Source organism: Herpailurus yagouaroundi, unplaced genomic scaffold (genome assembly GCF_014898765.1).
Source record: "Herpailurus yagouaroundi ecotype Mexico unplaced genomic scaffold, PumYag 161, whole genome shotgun sequence".
Lineage (NCBI taxonomy): Eukaryota > Metazoa > Chordata > Mammalia > Carnivora > Felidae > Herpailurus > Herpailurus yagouaroundi.
Window position 1 is genome coordinate 18,659,717 of NW_024412402.1, and position 20,985 is coordinate 18,680,701.

At 37.9% G+C, this 20,985-nt stretch overlaps 1 long non-coding RNA gene and 1 pseudogene across 1 annotated transcript in view; one reads left to right on the forward strand and one right to left on the reverse strand.

The window, feature by feature from the left end:
• The window catches only part of LOC121035298 (uncharacterized), a 43,896-nt gene extending 23,613 nt beyond the window's left edge, over window positions 1-20,283 (reverse strand). Inside the window, exon 1 of the long non-coding RNA XR_005792838.1 lies at window positions 20,165-20,283. This is a non-coding gene — a long non-coding RNA (uncharacterized LOC121035298). The remainder of the gene's footprint in view (window positions 1-20,164) is intronic.
• LOC121035678 (uncharacterized) lies at window positions 9,066-9,121 on the forward strand (annotated as a pseudogene).
• Window positions 20,284-20,985: the final 702 nt, after the last annotated feature.

Sequence of the window (20,985 nt, forward strand, 5' to 3'; positions counted from 1 at the left end):
AGAATCCAACTGCCCAGTGCAGAAGATGCAAATTGCATTGTCGTCATCATCATCATCATCATTATTATGTCTTTTATCAAAAGTCCATCAATGGTTTTACAACGGGCATAGAATTAAGTTAGAACATCTTAACTTGGCATTAAAAAGCCCTCTGGGGGCGCCTGGGTGGCGCAGTCGGTTAAGCGTCCGACTTCAGCCAGGTCACGATCTCGCGGTCCGTGGGTTCGAGCCCCTCATCGGGCTCTGGGCTGATGGCTCAGAGCCTGGAGCCTGTTTCCGATTCTGTGTCTCCCTCTCTCTCTGCCCCTCCCCCGTTCATGCTCTGTCTCTCTCTGTCCCAAAAATAAATAAACGTTGAAAAAAAAAAATATTTTTTTAAAAAAAAAAGAAAAAAAAATTAAAAAAAATAAATAAATAAAAAGCCCTCTGTATTATGACCTTTGCTTACTTTGCAAGCTTCATCTGAGTTCATGTTACCTCTGAATTTGTAGTTTTCCTGTGGAATACTCTACCACAACATGATCTCTCTCTTTCTTTACACTTGTCCCCCCACCCCCCACCCCCACTCCAGGCCTTTTCTCTCTCTTTCTCTGGTTGGCCAGATGACTCCTTTTAAAATTCAAGAACTGTTGTCCAGAGGCTGTCTTCCCCCAAATCCTAGACCTCCAGGCTGAGTTGAAGATCTCTTATCCATATTCTTATAAAACTACATTCTTATAAGGGACACCTGGGTGGCTCAATCAGTTGGGCATCAGGACTTCGGCTCAGGTCATGGTCTCAGGGTTCCTGGGTTCAAGCCCAACATCGGGCTCACTGCTGTCAGCGTGGAGCCTGCTTGGGATCCTGTGTCCCCTTCCCTGCCCCCACTGGCACTCTCTACCTCAAAAACACATAAACAACAACAACAACAAACAACCCTACATTCTCATAAAAATAACACTCCCTAAGCATTTTTAATGTTTATTTTTGTCAATATTTGTAATGTTTATATTTTGTCAGCCCAAAGCCTAACGTGGGGCTCTCACCCATGAAGCGTGAGATCACGCTTTGAGCTGAAGTCTGAGGCTCAATCGTCAGAGCCACCCAGGTGGGTGTTTTTTTTTTTAAAAAAAAAACAGCTTTATTGAAATAGAATTCACATAACAAAGTTCATCCATTTTAAGTGCACAATCCAATGAATTTTGGTATTTACACAGAGCTGGGCAGCCATCACCCTGACAACACTTTTTATTATCTCTATTTTTGATTATAAAAGAAGTGATGAAGTGGTATTTAATGATGCTTTTGATTTTCATTTCCATAGGGGCAAATTATGTTGATGTTTTTTTTGTGTGTGCTTATTAGCTATTTGTGTATCTTCTTTGTAGATCTATCCATTCAGATCTTTTTTTCCCATTTTCAGTTGAGTTGTCTTTTTATTATTGAATTGTAAGAATTATTTATTCTGGATACTAGACCCTTGGAACATGTATAATTTGTAAACTTTTCTCTCTTTCTGTGGGTTGCCCCTTCAGTTTCTTAATAATATCCTTTTAAGTTCCTTTTCATGAATAGCATCCCCCATTATCAACATCGCTCTCCAGAATGGTATATTTCTTTTTACCAAGGATGAACCTACACAGACACATTATAATCGCTCAAAGTCTATAGTTTACTTTAGGGTTCACTCTTGGTGTTGTGTATTCCATGGATTTGGACAAATGCATAATAGCGTACATCCATTATTATAACATCATACAGAGTATTTTTACTGGCCTAAGTATCCTCTGTGTTCTGTCTATTTCCTACCCATTCACACACCAACCCCAGCAACCACTGAACTGTTTATTGTCTCCCTAATTTTGCTTTTTCCAGAATGACGTGTAGTTAGAATCATACAATATTTAGCCTCCTGAGGTTGGCTTCATTCACTAAGTAATATTCATTTAAGATTCCTTCGTGTCTTTTTATGACTTAACAGCTCATTTCTTTCTAGTGCTGGATACTATTCCATTGTCTTAATGTGCCACAGTTTATCCATTCACCTACTGAAGGACATTTTGGTTGCTTTCAAGTTTTCATAATTATGAATAAAGCTGTTGTAAATATTGGTATGTGCATTTTTGTGTCAACAGAAATCTTGAGTTTTAGGTAAATATTGAGGAGCACAATTCCTGGATCATATGAAGAGTCAGGCTAGTTTTATAAGAAACTGCCAAATTGTCTTCCAAAGTAGGGAACAATTTGGCATTCCCACAGCAATGAATGAGAGTTCTTGTATCACATCTTCACTATCATTTAGTGTGGTTGTTTTAATTTGCATTTCCTGATGACATATGATATAGAGCATCTTTTCTTATTTGTCATCTGTATATCTTCTTTGGTGGGGTGTCTGTTAATATCTTTCCACTTTTTATTTGGGTTGCTTGCTTTCTTATAGTTAAGTTTTAAGACTTCTCTGCAGATTTTGGATAATAGTCCTTCGTCAGATGTGTCCTTTGCAAATACTTTCTTCCAGCCCTTGGCTGGTCTTCTCATTCTCTTAACATTATCTTTCACAGAGAAGTTTTTAATTTTAATGAAGTCTAGCTTATCAATTATTTCTTTCATGAATGGTGCCTTCGGTGTTTTTATCTAAAAAGTCATTGTCATACCCAAGGTCATCTAGGTTTTCTCCTGTGTTATCTTCTAGATGTTTCATAGTATTATACTTTACATTTAGATCTGGGATCCATTTTGAATTAATTTTTTGTGAAGAATGTAAGGTCTATGTCTAGATTCTTTTTTTTTTTTCAAGTAAATGTCCAGATTTCTCAGCATTGTTTGTTGAAAAGACTATCTTACTCTCTTGTATTGCCTTTGCTCCTTTGTCAAAGATCAGTTGACTATATTTATGTGAGTTTATTTCTGGGCTCTCTGTTCTTTTGCCAGTACCACAGTGTCTTGATAACAGTGTCTTGAACCATGGGGGAGGGGAAGGGGGAATAAAAGGAAAAAAAAAGGAAAAAAAAAAAGAAAAAAAAAAAAAAAAAAAAAGAGGTTAGAGTGGGAGAGAGCCAAAGCATAAGAGACTCTCAAAAACTGAGAACAAACTGAGGGTTGATGGGGGGTGGGAGGGAGGGGAGGGTGGGTGATGGGCACTGAGGAGGGCACCTGTTGGGATGAGCCTTGGGTGTTGTATGGAAACCAATGTGACAATAGATTTCATATATTGAAAAAAAATAAAATAAAATAAGTCTTGAAGTTTTTTAAGAGTCTCTTATGGTTTGGCTCTCTCCCTCTCCATCTTTTTTTTTTCTTCCCCTCCCCCATGGTCTTCTGTTAAGTTTTTCAGGATCCACATAGGAGTGAACACATATGGAATCTGTCCTTCTCTGTATGACTTATTTCACTTAGCATCACACTCTCCAGTTCCATCCATGTTGCTACAAAAGGCCATATTTCATTCTTTCTCATTGCCACGTAGTACTCCATTGTGTATATAAACCACAATTTCTTTATCCATTTGTCAGTTGATGGACATTTAGGCTCTTTGCATAATTTGGCTATTGTTGAGAGTGCTGCTGTAAACATTGGGGTACAAGTGCCCCTATGCATCAGCACTCCTGTATCCCTTGGGTAAATTCCTAGCAGTGCTACTGCTGGGTCATTGGATAGGTCTGTTTTTAATTTTTTGAGAAACCTCCACACTGTTTTCCAGAGCGGCTGCAACAGTTTGCATTCCCACCAACAGTGCAAGAGGGTGCCCGTTTAACTGAGGGTTGATAGGGGGTGGGAAGGAGGGGTGGGTGGGTGATGGGCATTGAGGAGGGCACCTGTTGGGATGAGCACTGGGTGTTGTATGGAAACCAGTTTGACAATAAATTTCATAATAAAACAAAATAAAATAAGTCTTGAAGTCAGAGAGTGTGAGTCTTTCTACTTTGTTCTTCAACATCGATATTGCATTGACTATTCTGGGTCTTTTATCTCTCCACATAAATTTTAGAATCATCTTGTTGATATTCACAGCATTTTGACTGGGATTGCACTGAATCTATAGATGAAGTTGGGAAGAATTGATAGCTGGATCATATTGAGTCTTCCTCTTCATGACATCAAATATCTCTCCATTTATTTAGTTATTCCTTGATTTTGTTTATCAGACTTTTGCTATCTTCCTCATTGACAATGTACCATATTGCTAGATTTTTACCTAAGTTATCTCATAAGGGGGTGCTAACATAAATAGTATTATGTTTTTAATTTAAAGTTCCACTTGTCCATTGTTGGTTTATAGGAAAGTGATTGACTTTTGTATATTAAACTTGAGTCCTGCAACCTAATATAATTGCTTATTGGTTCCAGCAGGCTTTTTTGTTGATTCAATTGGATTTTATACATAAATGAATATGTATTCTGCAAACAAAAACAGTTTTATTTCTTTCTTCCCAATCTGTATACTGTTTATTTTCTTCTTCTCTTATTGCATTAGCTAGGACTTCCAGTATGATGTTGGAAAGGAGTGGTGTAGTGGGACATCCTTGCATTTTACCTAGTCTTAGAAGGAAAGCTTTGAGTTTTTCACTATTAAGTATGTTGATAGCTATGGTCTTTTTATAGATGTTCTTCATGAGGTTGAGGAAATTTCTCACAATTTCTAGTTTACTAAGAGTTTTTACCATAAATAGGTGTTGGATTTTGTGGAATGATTTTTCCACAACTATTGACAAAATCATGTGATTTTTTTTTTTTTGAGCTTGTTAATCTAATGGATTTTATACATTGATTTTTGAATGTTGAACCAGCCTTGCATGCCTGAGATAAATCCCATTTGGTTATGGTATATAATTCTTTTCATACATTGTTGGTTTTTATTTGCTAGTATTTTACTAAGAATTTCATATCTATATTTATGAGAGATATTAGTATATAGTTTTATTTAATATAATGTCTTTGTCTGATTTTGGGATTGGGGTAATGCTGGCCTCATAGAATGAATTAGGAAACGTTCCTTCTGCTCCTGTCCTCTGAAAGAGATCATAGAGAATTGGTATAATGACTTTCTTAAATTTGTGACAGAATTAACCATGAACCCATCAGAATTTGCTGCTTTCTGTTTGGACATTTCTGTTATGGATTATTTTTTCAAAATTTTAAATAGATATTGGCCTATTCAGATTGTCTGTTTCTTCTTGTGTGTGCTTTGACAGGTTGTATCTTTCTAAGAATTGGTCCATGTCATCTGAGTTATCAAATGTGTGAACATAGGTGAATTTGTGGTCACATTTGTGGGTTTTTTATGTGTGTTCAAATTATTTTCTTGGGTATGTCCTTCGTAGTAAAATGATGCTGTCAGCCTTAAAAACTTTGTATTTCTTATAAAATGGGTGTGCTTGCAATATACTCTTTCAAATTTTGTTTAGCTGGGAAAGTTTTTACTTTGTTTTTCTTTTTAAGGATTGTTTTTCTGGTTCTTAGTGACAGCATTTTGAATATGTCATGAACTGCCTCCTGGCCTCCACTGCTTCTGACAGGAAGTAAGACCTTAATCTTATTGATGGTCTCCTGTGCATGGCAAGATTTTTTTTTCTTGCTGTTTTAAAGATTTCTTTTTGTTTCAATATTTTTGCTATTAAGCAGTGGGGTCTGGATCTCTTTGCATTTATTCTGCCTTAATCTTCTTGAGCTTCTTGGATGTGTAGATCAACAACTTTAATCAAACTTGAGATGTGTTCTGCCATTGTTTTTTGAAACATATATTCAATATTTTTTTTCTGCAACCGTCTTCTCTACATCTGCTAATGCCATTACAAATATCTTGTTGCACTTACTAGTAACACACATTTCTTTGTGGCTTTGTCAATTTTTCTTTTTCTCTCAATGTTTCAGACTGCATATGGTCTATTAATTTATCTTCAAGTTTACTGATTTTAAGTCTTTATCAAGTCCAACCTCTGAGTCCCTTTCTGAATCAAAGGCAATTTTTGTTGCCTCCTTTTTTTTTAATTACAGTCACACTTTCCTATATGTTTGCATGTCTTGTAGTTATTTTGTCGAAAACTTAACATTTTCGATAATTTAGCAACTCTAGATAATTATCCTCTCTCACAGAGCTTTCTGTTGCTCATTGTTTGCTTTATTTTCTCAGTGATCTGGCTCCACTGACTATTTTATTGAAGTACGTTTCTCCCCCAGTGTGAGGTCTCTGCGGCCACTCCACAGAGGGCACTGCCTTGGGCATGCACACAGTCACCTTGTGATGACAGTGGTTTTAGCAGGGCCCCCTCAGTGTCTTTCCATTATAAGCTTTCTGCCTCTGTTGGCATTACATCCAGCTTTAAACTGCCCTAATTGCTAGTTAATTGTTCTATTGGTTTTGACAATACCCAAGGGCATAAATTGTTTCACTGTCTTATTCAATTCAGTTTGGAACCCTGAGCAGGAATAGCTTTTGAAGTCAATCTTTGAGGTTAGTTCTAACTTTGGGAGATCTCTTCATAGCTTTTTCTTTCCCTGGTTCTCTCTGGTAAACTAGCTGGACCACAATTTCTCTTATTGCTCTCATGAAGCTACCAACCTTTTCTTAATTGCTTGCCATCAAAATCTCAACCGTTTTTGAGGCTCGAATTCCCCTATCAGTACTCTGTTTCAGATAACTATTTGTTCCTTTGAGAATAATGCTCTGTTTTGTGTTTTTTTTTTTTTTTTTACCTGACTCTCTTCCTGGGCAAAATCTTTAAGCCACTGATGTAGAAGTGAGATGGGGACAGTGGCCTGTTTCTCTCATAGAGATATTCTGTTTTATACTCAAAGAGATGGGTGCCAGCAATAGCTTCTGGGTCTTCTTGGCTTTTCTCTCCTGTATAGGATCTTCTCATAAGCAAGCTGGGGTGAGGAGGGACAGGGTTCCAGTGTTCTCAGGTGGTCTTACTTCCACTCTATCAGTGGGGCATGCATGAAGAAAGAGAGTTACTGACCTCTCTCAGCTATACTTACCTGGAACGTAGCTTCTGCAACATGCAGCTGGGAGGAATGACAAATGCCTATTACCTGCCCCTCCCAGGAAGTACTATGGTGCTTGATGGGAAGCTGATGGACAGCTCTATCTTCTTGGCCATATCTCCATTAAGTGGGGCTTCCATCATGCTCAGTTGGGCTGGGGGGAGCCGAGTAACATGTTATGGCTCAAGTGGCAGAAAATCTCACTGTTTTTACCAAAATTTAGTAGACTGTCTTGAATAAATGATTCCTCATTTGCTGCATAACCTTACAATTTCCAGAGACTTTAAATGGTTGTTTCTAAAATAATTTTAAGCAATTATGATTGTTTCGCTGGAAAGTGGGTCCTCAAAGATCCTCAAAACATTATTGTCCCCACTGTAATTTTGATTGAGAGAGAGAGAGAGAGAGAGAGAGAGAGAGAGAGAGTCTGTGTGTGTGTGTGTGTGTGTGTGTGTGTGTGTGCATCATGTGCGTGTGCTGCCAGGGTGCATTGCTGGGCTCTTATTTTTAGGAATTTTTTTTAACATAGGGCAGATTATACTGGTAGCGATTTAAAGTACTGACATAAAGTTTCCTTTTTCTTTTTCTTTTTCTTTCTTTTCTTTCTTTCTTTTTCTCTTTCTTTCTTTCTTTCTTTCTTTTTTTTTATTGAGAGAGAGAGACAGAGAGCACGAGTGGGGGAGAGGAGCAGAGGGAGAGAGAGAACCTCAAGCAAGCTTTGCTCAATGTGGAGCCTGCTGTTGGACTCCATCCCACAGCCTTGGGGTCATGACTTGAGCTGAAATCAAGAGTCACACACTCAACTAACTGAGCCACCCAGGCACCCTAAAGTTTCCTTTTTAAAAGTAAATGAATTGAAACTATATGTTTCGACTGTAGAAAGACTTAGTAGTGATGAAAATCATAGCCCTTACAGAAGTAGGGAACATCAACACTTCATGTTAAATTGAGGAAATAAGAGATAAAGAAAGGTAATGAATGATTCCTAAAAGGAAATATATATTTTTTTTCACCTCTGAGTCAAAACATGGACAAACAGTAGCCACAACACTTTTGCCCATACCAACAGTCATGTTCATGTCTAGCATTTCTAGTTCATTTCAGATTTGGTCTCCAATATTCTCCACTAAAAAAGAACTAAGACTTCCAAGGAAAATAATTTGAGTCAAGAAAAAAATCAGCATAGTGCTAGAAATGACTATTATTGACAGAAGGCAAGGACATTTTTAAGACTGTCAAGGGCAGTAATAAAGAACAAAGAAGTTGGCTCAAAGGAGCTCTACTGGGAAGGTTATAGTCATTTGAATATTAAAGCGGATGAAAGTTATGGTTAATTACAAAAGTTTTGAAAGGTTAGGAAGTTTTCACACAAAAGAAGGTAAAACAGAAATTTTAATTTTAGCGGTTTAATTACTGAACAAATGCTATTGTATGTGGGCATTTTATATGTTCTTCAAAATACATAGTTGCAAAGCATAGATATTTGTTTGCTTTTTTCTGTGTAAATAGATTTTGGTAGATACAGAATACTTGGAGTAATCCAGAGAGTTCTAGACAAATTGGGAACTGTACTCATTAAAAAAACTTATCCATAAAACTGATCATACTTATCCTGGTAGCTTATCAGTTTGAAAAGGGTTTGGTGGTAAATAACCAAATTACCATTTACTGCCAAAGTTTAGTTTGTTTCAAGATAATACCCCCTATGCTCCTTCAAAGAAGACTAAGTGTGCAATTGATTCTGTTTATCCTAGGACATACACCTCCAACTGACACTGCTAATTTAAAAAAGATGCTTGTAAAGCTTATTTTTTTTAACAATGATAGCAAAATTGGTAAACGTGTTGTGATGGTGAATAATGGCAGTTAAATATAATACAGTAACAAGACAGCCACATAACGCCAGGTAAACATGACTCTAAGAGAATATTATTCTAGGTAAAGGTCCCAGTTGGCAAAATATTTAAAGCTAACTAAAAGGCATGGGCCCCAACAGCTTTATCAATATACCTAGTGAAGTTAAGACATAAAAAGGAAGCTGAATCTGATGTTACGTAGCTCAAGTTTGGGTTACATTCAGAAAAAGCAACTACATACTCTGGTTCTCTTCAGATCATATAAATCTGTTGCCTTTTACTAGAGATTTCTGTGGAGAGGAAAAAACAGCTACATGTTGCACCTGGCCAAGAATCCATTAATTTATAACCCAGAACCTGTAACCTTGACTGGTCTGAGATGCTATCATTTATCCTTTTTGTCGAAAATAACTATGACTTTTGGAAAATATCTGAATAAGTTTGAGAATAGCCTTAGGATGGTATCATCTGACTATAACTATAATCAAGTATAAAAACAAGTGTACAATGACAAAATGAGCCAAATGCATGGTACCAACAATTTAAAATGGGTTTTAGATTGAGTATAGCACTTTCTCCAGATACTATAGATAGTAACTCTATTTGTGTTGTACTGCTCTTTAAGGTGTTTGAAATATTTAAAAGACTTAGATATACTAAATTTGTAAATATGGCTTAACTTGTTTAAGAAAACTTTATTAACAATATATATCCATCCATTTCTAAATAAACTTGTTTAATGTAATTAATTGAGCATTTAATAAAGTATAATCGGTAAGTGTTCTTCTTTATGCAAAATAAAACCCTCGGACATGAGTCTAATCCACAGTAAAAAAAAATTTGGATGAAAAATATTAGAGAAATAATGGTAAACATGGTAGATGGTGGAACGTTTTAGGCAAAAATAGTAACAGAGACAGAGAGATACGTGACATTGGGGAAAACCTGTTTTAAGTGTTAAAAACATAGCTACTGGTGTTATAGAGATCTGGGTTTGAGTTCTCAGCACTCCATTTATTACTGTGTGATTAAAGACAGTTACCTAAACTTTTAATCCCTTCTTGTCCTCATCTGAAAAACATAGGAAGAAAATACTTCCCTCCCAAGGCTCAGGACAATATTTCCAGCTGAGTACCAGATGCATGGTGACATTTTCAATAAATGGTCAGTGTTGTTCTTACCATCCTTTATACTGTTTTACTGAACTATCTCTTGCGTTTGGGAGGCGTTATTAAAATAATTTGTACCATTTCACAATATTGACATATCCTTCCTTAGCCTAGTACATTTCCTTTCACCATTACGTTGCTAACATCCTCTGCTCTGTCTCCTCTTGTTCTACTTCTCAGTCCTCTGGTTGAGGCATCCGCGTCTGCCGTTCCTACAGAAAGGAACCCATCAGGGTCCTATTCCCCGACTTTTTTCTCATTCAGTCCAGTGTGATCAGGGAATCTCATCCAATCCAATACGATGATGATTCTCAAGTCTCTATTCATGGCCTTGGCTTCTCCCAAGTTCCAATGCTACATAGCCAAAAAAGAAATTATCCAGTGTATAACCATCTCTAACTTGACAAATTAAAACTCAAATGCTTTATCTTGTCTATTCTCCTTAACTTAGTTGTAGATAACATCACTCATCTCATTCAAGAGTAAAACCCAGCATTTGCTTTCTCCTTTTCCCCCTCACACTGTAAGTGCCAACCACTGTGCTAACTGCTTAGATTGTGTGTGTGTGTGTGTGTGTGAGAGAGAGAGAGAGAGAGAGAGAGAGATGGAGACAGAGATAGAGATAGAGAGATAACATTTTTGTCCTCGTGGAGTTTATAATCTCTGTGGAGGAAATATACAATACAATAATAAAGAAGTCCAGAAATAAATGTGCACCTTGAAAACATATAATGTTAGTTGACTTAGGAAAGTCAAGGAAGTTTGAAGAGAGTATTGATTGAGTTGGGGCTACAAGAGATGTAGATATTAGTTGGGCAAAGTGAAATGGCATTCCAAGCAGAGGGAACATCAAAGGCTCTAAGGAGTGAGGGATCATGGTGCAGTTTAGAAACTGAAAGAAGGTCAATTGTAACAAGACTGGATAGAGCGTTAGATACGACAAAATGGCAGGTGGAATCTAAGATTTTGGTTTTACTTAAAGATTAATTTTAAGTACTATGAGTACAGCTTTAGATATTTTCATTTATTTATTTTTTCTTCTTGTATTTATTGAGTTGGACTAGGTTTCAGGCACTTCTCTATGCTCTTGGGATAAATCAGAATAAGATAGACAAACCATCACCACCTTCCAGTAGTTTATATTCTTATAAGAGGAAGCAACTAATATGAAACTAATGCAATAAATAAGTAAAGCATACAGTGTTTTGGAAAGTGAATGCTATGGAAAGAGAAGTAGGGCAGCTAAAGGGAGATTGAAACTGTCAAAATGTGGAAGATGTTATTTTAAATACGACGTTTGCTGTAGTCTTCATTGAGAAAGTAACACTTCAGCAAAGAGGCGAAGGAGGTGAATTAGCCAGTCATGTGGATATCCAGGAGGGGAGTATTCAAATAGAAGGAATAGCCAGGACCAAGACCCTGGAGCAGAAGCCTGCTGGGCATGCTCATATCCAAGGAACAGCAAAGAAGGCATATGACTGGAGTGGAGTGAGAGAATAATAGGCATCATATTTAAAATTAATGAGTGTGGGTCCATATTTTTAGTATTTGTGGACCATTGAAAGGACTTTAGTTTTAATCATAAGAACGCTTGTTGAGTCCAAAGTTCAGTGCAAATGTCAAAAGTCATTTGGAACTTTGAGGGGAGGTCATGGACATACAAGTTTTTGATTCATCTCTAGCAGTTAAAACCACGGATATGGAAGAGATTATCTAGACCAGAAGACTGGCAAATTCCATGGGACAAATCCATTCTACTGGCTGATTTTGTAAATACAGTTTTATTAGAACACAGCCACACCTATTAATTTACATATTGTCTATGTCTGCTTTCACTTTACAACAACAGAATTGAATAGTTACAACAGAATATATGGTCCACAAATCCTGAAATATTAACTTTCTGCTGATATTAACTTCTTGCTGATTTCATGGCTAGAGATACAAAACAGCTTAAAAGAAGTAGGACTATGACAGTCTTGGCAACTGCAACATTTTCTGTCCTGGGAGAGTAGGCTTAGTATGCACAGGAGACAGAAATAAGCAGCTATAGTGAAAATCCAGCACTGGTTTCACAGGAGTTCAAGAAGATGGTGTTTCAGATATGAAAGCCACTGTCAATTAAGATGACTGAGAATTACTCTTTAGATTAACAATTTGAAGGTCACTGGTTTTCCTCGCAAAAGCTGTTTCAGTGAAGGGTTGGGTGTTACCATTAGAGTCAAATGGAAGTGGCTTGACAATTGAGGATACAGACATCTCTTTGATAGGTTTCTCAAGAGGAAGATAAAGATTTAGCTGGAGGTAATTGTTGGGGGGTCAAGGGAGGGTTTTGTTTTATGTTACTTTGTTTCTCTTTGTTGAGATCAAATTAGCTTAATTAAAAGTTTGTGGAAGAATCTTATTGAAGGGGACATTTAACCATTACAGAAAGAAGGGTTAAAGCAGTGTTAAATTCCTCAAAAAGTTATAATAAGTGGAATGGAAATTACATTTTGCAGGAACAAGCCCTTTGTTGTAACAGAAGAGGAAGAGAGGGAGAGTATAAACAATGGAAGATTTTTATGCCTGGGAAGGGGAATATGAAAAAAGTTTCTAGATGATAACTTCTATTTTTCTGTTTTTTTAAAGAGTGAGTTTTTGTTTTGTTTTGTTTTTTTAGAGAGAGAGAGAGAAAGAGAGAGAAAGAGAGAGAGAATCGTAAGCAGGCTCCATGCCCAGCACAGAGCCCCACCTGGACCTCCATCTCACGACAATGAGCTCATGACCTGAGCATAAATTAAGAGTAGGATACGCAACCGACTGAGCCACCCAGGTGCCCTACTTCTATTTCTCTTTAAAGCAGGGGTAGCAAGAGGGAGAGAGGGAGTGGACTAGAGAAACAGTAGACTTGCCAGTCAATATAGTATACTCATCTTAGTTTAAAGACAATGGAGTTGGGGCGCCTGGGTGGCGCAGTCGGTTGAGCATCTGACTTCAGCCAGGTCACGATCTCGCGGTCCGTGAGTTCGAGCCCCGCGTCGGGCTCTGGGCTGATGGCTCAGAGCCTGGAGCCTGTTTCTGATTCTGTGTCTCCCTCTCTCTCTGCCCCTCCCCCGTTCATGCTCTGTCTCTCTCTGTCCCAAAAATAAGTAAAAACGTTGAAAAAAAAATTTAAAAAAAAAAATAAAAAAAAAATAAAGACAATGGAGTTATACTAGAGCCAGCCTGTCTTTTTGGGTGCTTTGTTTTCTTTTGTTTTTAAATATGTGCTCAGGGGGGCCTGGGTGGCTCAGTTGGTTAAACATCTGACTCTTGGTTTTAGCTCAGATCATGATCTCACAGTGTGTGAGTTCGAGCCCCGTGTGGGGCTCTACGTTGGCAGAGCATAGCCTACTTGGGATTTGTCTCTCCCTCTCTCTCTGCCACTCCCAGGCTTGTTCTCTCTCTTTCTCTCTCTCTCTCTCTCTCTCAAAAAAAAAAAATTCAAAGACATAAATGAATGAATGAATGAATGAATGAATAAATAAATCTGTGTTCAGCAACTCAGGTGCAGGCATGGAAGATATATTTGTCCAGGTTCATTCAATACTGGAGGTTTGAAAGGGGGATGAGGCACAACACTGAGGGGGAAATGATGTTATGCTTTATGGACAGTGTTATTTAAGAGATGGATTCTGGATTCTAAAGATCAGAAGGGAAGAGTGAGTGGAGGCACCTGGAAGGTTAAAGCAAGAAAATTTTGGTAAACAAGGCGGAAGAAAAAAAATTTTGTTTAGAAGAGAGGGTGACTGATAGAGATTTTGGAATGTGAAGCAATCTACATATAACCAAGTTCAAGGAATAAACTTGAAAGGGTTAGAATGGGTCGTTTGGAGATGAAGAACCTAAGGATGTGAACCAAGGTTGTTCAATGAATTATCCTTATAGAATTTGAAGTAATGAGAGTTGATGCTCCCATTTTGAGAATTTTGAGAGTTTGGGTTGGCTACAAAGAGAGTGGGGAAGAATTTTTAATGACTAAAAATTCATGGGGCTGACTAAAGACTGAAGAGGGACAAATTGGAAAACAACAGATCATGCTATTTAGAGAATGGTGTAGTCAGAGGGCAGAAACCTCAAAGGAGATGGTTTAAATTTAACAGGAAGAGCAGTAAGAAGTCACAGAGAACCAGAAGGACAGCACAAGCTCTTCTTTTTCTAGAATTAAAACAGATGTGAGAAAATAATTATCTACCATTTGAGGAAAGTATTTAAAAAGTGCACAAATAATGACAAAATGAACTGAACCACGGTACCTATACTTCAGAATGGATTTTTGAGTGAACATCCACATATACCACAAAGACAGCAGGATTGACGGTTCCAGAGGGCATAGAAAAATGGCCTGGTATGGCAGACTGAGAAAGGAGTAGGGGATGACACAGAACTTGTTATGATGATACAGTGGAGGACAGACAGAAGGGCATGATAGATTTGAACTAGTGGTCACTTTGAAATAGCTGGGTATCATGCCTACATCCAATAAGTCACGTATCCTATATCAAAACAACACCAAGACCCAGAAACTCTAGAAAAAACTTTCTCTGACCTGCATCACCATTTTTATATTTGATTTTACCTCTACCACCTTGATTTGGAACATCACATCTCTCACTCTTAGATCTTCCCAAATTTTCCTAGCATCTCCAGGTCTCCAATCATGATCGCATTTAACCCAATCTCTAAAAAGCTTCCTAATCATCTAATTGTTATTCAAAATACCCATTCAATGGCTTCCCAATGTGAAGTTGTTTCATAAAGTTCTGCCTGTCTCCCAAATCTCTTCTTCCCCCAGGAACATTAGGCTCCATTCATACGGAACCATGTTTTCTAGAACTTGCCATGGTATTGGACACGTCCAAGCCTTTGCTCATGTATGATCTCTACCTGGAGCTTTTCTTCCACCTCTGGTGTCAGACATTTTTGTCTCCCTTACAGCCATGCCTCCAACTCAAGGCTTTCCCTGAATTTAATTTTTCAGAAAGTGTTAATCAATCTCTCCTTTGTATCTTGTATATATGTCTATTAAAATTGCTTTGACAAATGTTTGTTGCATTTATGTGTTTCCTTAACAGTTTTCTCTACTAGACAATAAACTCCTTGAATGATGATGTCTGTGACCTAAAAGATGCTTAATAAAGGCTTGCCAAATTGAAGTGGACTTCACACACCTGCTCTTGCCACAAGCACGCTGTTCTCAAGTAAGCGTTCTCTCTTTTGGCTCCACTCTTGAAATACAAATTGACCTCTCAGAATTTGTCTTCTAAGGCCCTTGTTGGAAAATGTTAATAACTGGCCAGTGACAGGCATGATTAAGCCTTCTCTTCTCCTTTATTTACATGGGTGTCACTGCACTGGCTCTGAGAGAGCCGTAAAGAACACTAACACTGCATCCACGGTGACAGAACAAACCATTCCCTAGAAATTGATAAGGACTTTTCTTTCTGGAAACGAATTTGGTTGTGGCAAAACAAACAGTTGTCTCAACTGCAGCCGATCCCTTTTTCTTTAATAACTTCCATTTATTTTATCACATCCCTTTCTCCAAGTAGTATAATGAACGCATTTATCTTTAAAGGATGGGGATTGGCAGAATTTCCTCCAATTTAGAGGAAATCTAAATGACCTTTAACAAAGCCTCTTTACATGTTTTAAGCTGTCTTGGTTTGGGAGTTTAGGTGAATCATGTTGGATTTTGGGTCTTACGTCTTAAATAAGAATCAACGATCCTGAAAAGAAATGAAACAGCAAATTTTGTTTCATTGACCGGGATAAAATACTCAAACTAGTAGTATATTAAAGAAATTCTCAAGATGATTTCATGTGAGTATTATTGGCTAGTATGATTACAAAAAAAATAGAATTTCCCTCCTGGTTCTGGGGAAAAAATAAAACACAACTAGTTGATATCTTAAAACCCTAAAGTAAATTACCTGGCAAGTGAGTATCAGGCAGGCATTTGTAAACTCCTAGTATGTTCTGGAAAATGTGGATCTTTTGTTCCCTTCGATTTTATCTGCCAACAAGGAGTTAAGAAAAAAAAAGAAAGAAAAACTAGCATATCTTGTTGGAGTGACAGCTTTGCCCATATTTCCTTTGATTTAAAAATTTCTGTTTTTTTTTTTTTAAACAAAACTTTCTGGTCAGTAGGTCTCAAACATTCCTTTTTCTCTAGAAAATGAGAAAACATAGATCTCAGCAGAAAAATAGGTTTAAATATATTGCTCATCTTTGAAAAACTCTGCCTTATTTAGATTCCTTTCAGGCCATTGATTTGAGGAAATATTGACTCAGGAAAAGCACAACACACACACACACACACACACACACACACACACACACACACATGCACACACACATCACAAAACCAAAGAGAAAAGCAGACAAATAACCAATAACAGCAGCAAGTAGCCATTCTTATTTGAATCTCCCCAAATTAACCTAACTCTGAAATTTTTCCGTAAAACTTGTCAATGGAATGATTGCTTTAGAATTTCTATGTTCAATGATAAAAGAAGTAATCATGTGTGGTTTCTGGGTTACCTACCAGCTCTGGCGATCAGACACTTCAACGAAAATGCTGTTCCATGCCTTATAATACGCCTAGTTTGCATTTAGAGACTAAGAATGTCCAGAAAATTCCATTTTCCAAGAGATTCTCCACTACTCTTATGACATGCTTTTTGATATACAATCAGTAGGACTTCCAATCCCCTTCTGAAGATAAGAAAGCTTATATTAAGTGAAAGGATTCTTTGCCTATGGTCACTCGCTTGAACTAGGAACAGAAACTAGGAACATAAATATTCTGATAAATTGTTTCACTGGACTCATATTTATATTTATTTAAGAGATAAGTCCTTCCTGCATCCCTGCTCTAGCTAACTAGTAGAATACAATGATGCCCTATTAATCTGGAACCATGCAGGAATAAAGACGGTGTGGGGATTTTTCAGATGCTTATAATACCTAACATCCATACAATGCTTTTCCATATACACAGGGCTTTCACAGCCACTGTTTGATTTTATCCTCAAAACTTAGGGCATTTCACAGTTGTGAGAAAGCTGAAGTTAAGAAAATAGAGGTGAAAAAGCTTGCCCATGTTACAAAATTAGTTGTCAGGGTAAGAAGTGAAATCTGGTATTTTAACTTAGAGTAAAATGTTCTTCTTCAGGGAACTCTTTTTAAAAATTTTTTTTAAAAATGTTTATTTGTTTTTGAGAGAGAGACAGAGCATGAGTAGGGGAAGGACAGAAAGAGAGGGAGACACAGAATCTGAAACAGGCTCCAGGCCCTGACCTGTCAGCACAGAGCCCCATGCGGGGCTTGAACTCACGGAGCCGTGAGATCATGATCTGAAGTCGGAGGCTTAACCAACTGAGCCACTCAGGCACCCCCTTACTTCAGGGAACTCTTAAAAGTAAATGTATCAAAATAAGTTTTTGTTTACAGTTCTGTCACAAAAAGTTTTAAACATTTATGGTGTCTTTCCTGGTATTCACAGAGAAAGGATACTGAATATGATTTAAACTTTTTTTTTGTTTTTTGTTTTGCCTTTGAGACAGGATGGTCATAATTAGCTTCCACTATTGTACTTTACTGTCACAAATACAGGGCTGTGCTTACATTTTAGTGTTTCTTTCTTATTTCTCAGTAGGAGTTTGTCAAATATCACCCCTCCTGATATGTGTGCTCACCTCAAAAAGCCTTTCATTTTCTTTTCCATTCCATCTTCTAATGTATGCTTCTAATATACTCTAGTCTGAGAGACTAGGTCATTAATCTTATTAAATGTGTTGGCTATGGTAATGGGTAAAGCGATCAGCGAGGGACTAAAATTCCCAAACGTTAGTGTGCACAAACACTGCTTGGGGAGTGTGTAAAATACAGATGCATGGGACCTACTCTCAAATCTGGAAGATCTGGAATGGAGACTAAGAATGGTAACCAATTCTCCATGTGGTTCTGAAGGACGTTTTCTCCTGTCTGTCATTTAATAACACCAGTGTAGGAGCAGGATACGTGTTTCATGCGTGAAGCATATGATATCAATTCCATATCTTTTAAGTTGTTTACTTTAGATTCTAGAAGAGGCAACATGGTTCAGTAAATAAGATTTGGAGTCAGTCACACCTGGAATTAAAATCCAGTTCCGTTACTTTCAAGTTAAGTGGCCTTGGAAGCAGGTTCTTAACCTTCCTCATCATCATATCGTGTGGGAAATGCTTCCTCACTTCATGTCACAGGGCTGCTATTTATGATGAAACGCCATCATGCCTGTGACAGTATCTTCATATACTGTATAGTTCCATACGGTTATTTAGAATTTTATAGTTTGTTGCTGCCAGAACACTTACTGAGAGATGAATCAATTATTAGTTTTCTGAAGCTCAGTGGCTTTCCAATTGGTGTAGCCAAAATGCCGCTAAACTAGCCTTCCTAGCTGCATCAGCAACCAAGATAGGACATTCAAGACCCGGACACCCTGGCTATCAGCCCTTCAGGGCACATCAAGAGCCAAATTTGTTCCAGACCTTGCCAGAATGCGGGAGAAACACACACACACACACACACACACACACACACACACACACACACACCACAAAAGTGAAGGGAGAGCAAGGTAGAGCCTGCTCCAGGTGAAATGAAAATTGAAGGATTTTCTGCTGCAGATTCTTCCTCCAGGTTTAACACCTGCTCAGTCACCCAACCCTCCCAATTTGAATAAGTGATTAACAACTCATTAACAGATCATTAGCTAAATCAGCCCAGTGTAGTGAAGAGGACCCAGGTTCACTAATTCCCCTGGATTATCACCAAATGCAGACCAAAAAGCAAATTAAATATGGCTGATAAAAATGCGAGCAATTAAGCTATTTTTATATCAGGGTGGGGGAAAGTGGTTTGTAGAAATGACTCTTCTCCTTTCCATCCAGGAAAGCAGGAGTTTGGCCCTGTACTTGTTACCTTCCTGAGTATAATTCAGGAACCGTTTTACTACCCACCCCTTCCCCCCATCTCAGATTTTCCCAAGTGGCTGAGTGGATGCCTGATTACTCCTGGACCATTGGGTATTTCAGGTTTTTTTTTTGGGGGGGGGGGTATTTCAGGTTTTTAAAAATTAATTTATTTCTAAAATTCCAGCATAGTTAAAATACAGTGTTCTGTTAGTTTTGGGTATACACTGTAGGGATTCAACAATTCTGTGCAATTTTGTTCAATAATTCTATTGATGAACACTTGGATTGCTTCCATATCTTGTCTATTGCAAATAATGCTGCAATAAACTTAGGGGTGCATATATATCTTTTTGAATTAGTGTTTTCATTTTCTTTGGATAAACACCCAGTAGGGGAATTACTGGACCATATGGTAATTCTACTTTTAATTTTTTGAAGAACCTCCATACTGTTTTCCACAGTGACTGCACCTGTTTGCATTCCCATCAACAGTGCATGAGGGTTCCCCTTTTTCCATATCCAGGTTTTTTTTTTTAAGTTTATTAATTTATTTATTTATTGAGAGAGAGAGGCAGGGAGAGAGGGAGAGAGAGAATCCCAAGCAGGCTCCGCACTGTCAGTGCAGAGCCTGATGCAGGGCTCGAACTCACCAACCATGAGATGGTGACCTGAGCCAATGTCAGACGCTTAACCAACTGAGCCACTCAGGTGCCCCTCTCCATATCCAGTTTTAAGTCTCTTCTCCCAATAGCTTCCTGTGCACATGTCAGATGTTGGTCTGGCTGCCTAATGACTGCTTTCTGCACTTCATATAAGAAATTAACTTTTCCATTTGGTTATAGTCTGGTGAAAGAAGGGGCAGATGACACAAACTGAGCCAGTCAGATACTCCCTTCCTGGATTCAATTTCTTGCACAGAGGTTCAGAAACACTGAAAATGGTGGCCCGAATTAGTCACTTGTCTTTCCTGCCTCGTCAGGTACCTTGGTTTCTGCTTATTTCCAAACCTGGATCTCCAACTTCTCCTTGACTCTGAATCCCCATTAGCTTTTCCATCCATTGCTTTTACCCAAGCCATTCTGAATCCATTTCTCTTGCTTTCCACTAAAGAACTCTGATAATGTGGACGTTTTCAAGGAAAAGAGGAGAGGGACTGAGTTAAGTCTTAAAAACTGGAATCAATTGCTCTTACCTTTCATATTTTGATGACCTTTTGTCTGAAAGTCTTCTCCAGCTCAGAAGTGGTCACCACACTCCTTACATTTGGCCATCAGCATAGCTGATTGTTTTATCTCTAGGTCGTACATAGATTCTGTCCATTTGTCTCAGTCTTTGCTGCCACTTTTGCCCCCCTGCTAAATACTTTCACGAGACAGCTCCCAGCCCCCACCCACACATGTTAACATAAATTGGATTATCTCATTAGATTAGTTAACCATCTCAGTGACTTCCTATTGCACTTAAAATAAAAATCCTGTTTGACCTACCGGTTGTCTCTTTATGTCCAGCCTCTCTCATGCCCTTCCTTCATTGGGGCCGTCAGACACATAGCACCCTTTCAGTTCCTTGGACAGGCAGAGTTCTTTCCCAGATCAGGTCGTATGAAAACGTGATGCTATTCCCTCTTCACATGAATATTTCCCTTTTATCCTTTAGATAGTAGTTTAATGTGACCTCCAAAAAGAATCCCTCCCTGATCACCCTATGCAAGTAAATTTTGTTTCTATTAAAGGACTCAGAAACTTGTAATTACATACTTATTTATTTTTGTCTGCTTATTGACTATTTTCTTCATTAGGAGGATGAGCAAAAATTATAGTTTGTTCACAACAGTCTAAGTCTATGCTGATTATCCCAGCGAATTATTACAGGTCATTTAAAATACCCAGGTTTGAAAGGTCACCCTAAACTTCAGATGATAAGCATCATGAGAGCAAAACCTGGTATGGTCTTTTTGTTATGTTGTTCTTATTTCTAAAAATATAACCAAGACCTGTTAAGTTCTTGGGCGAA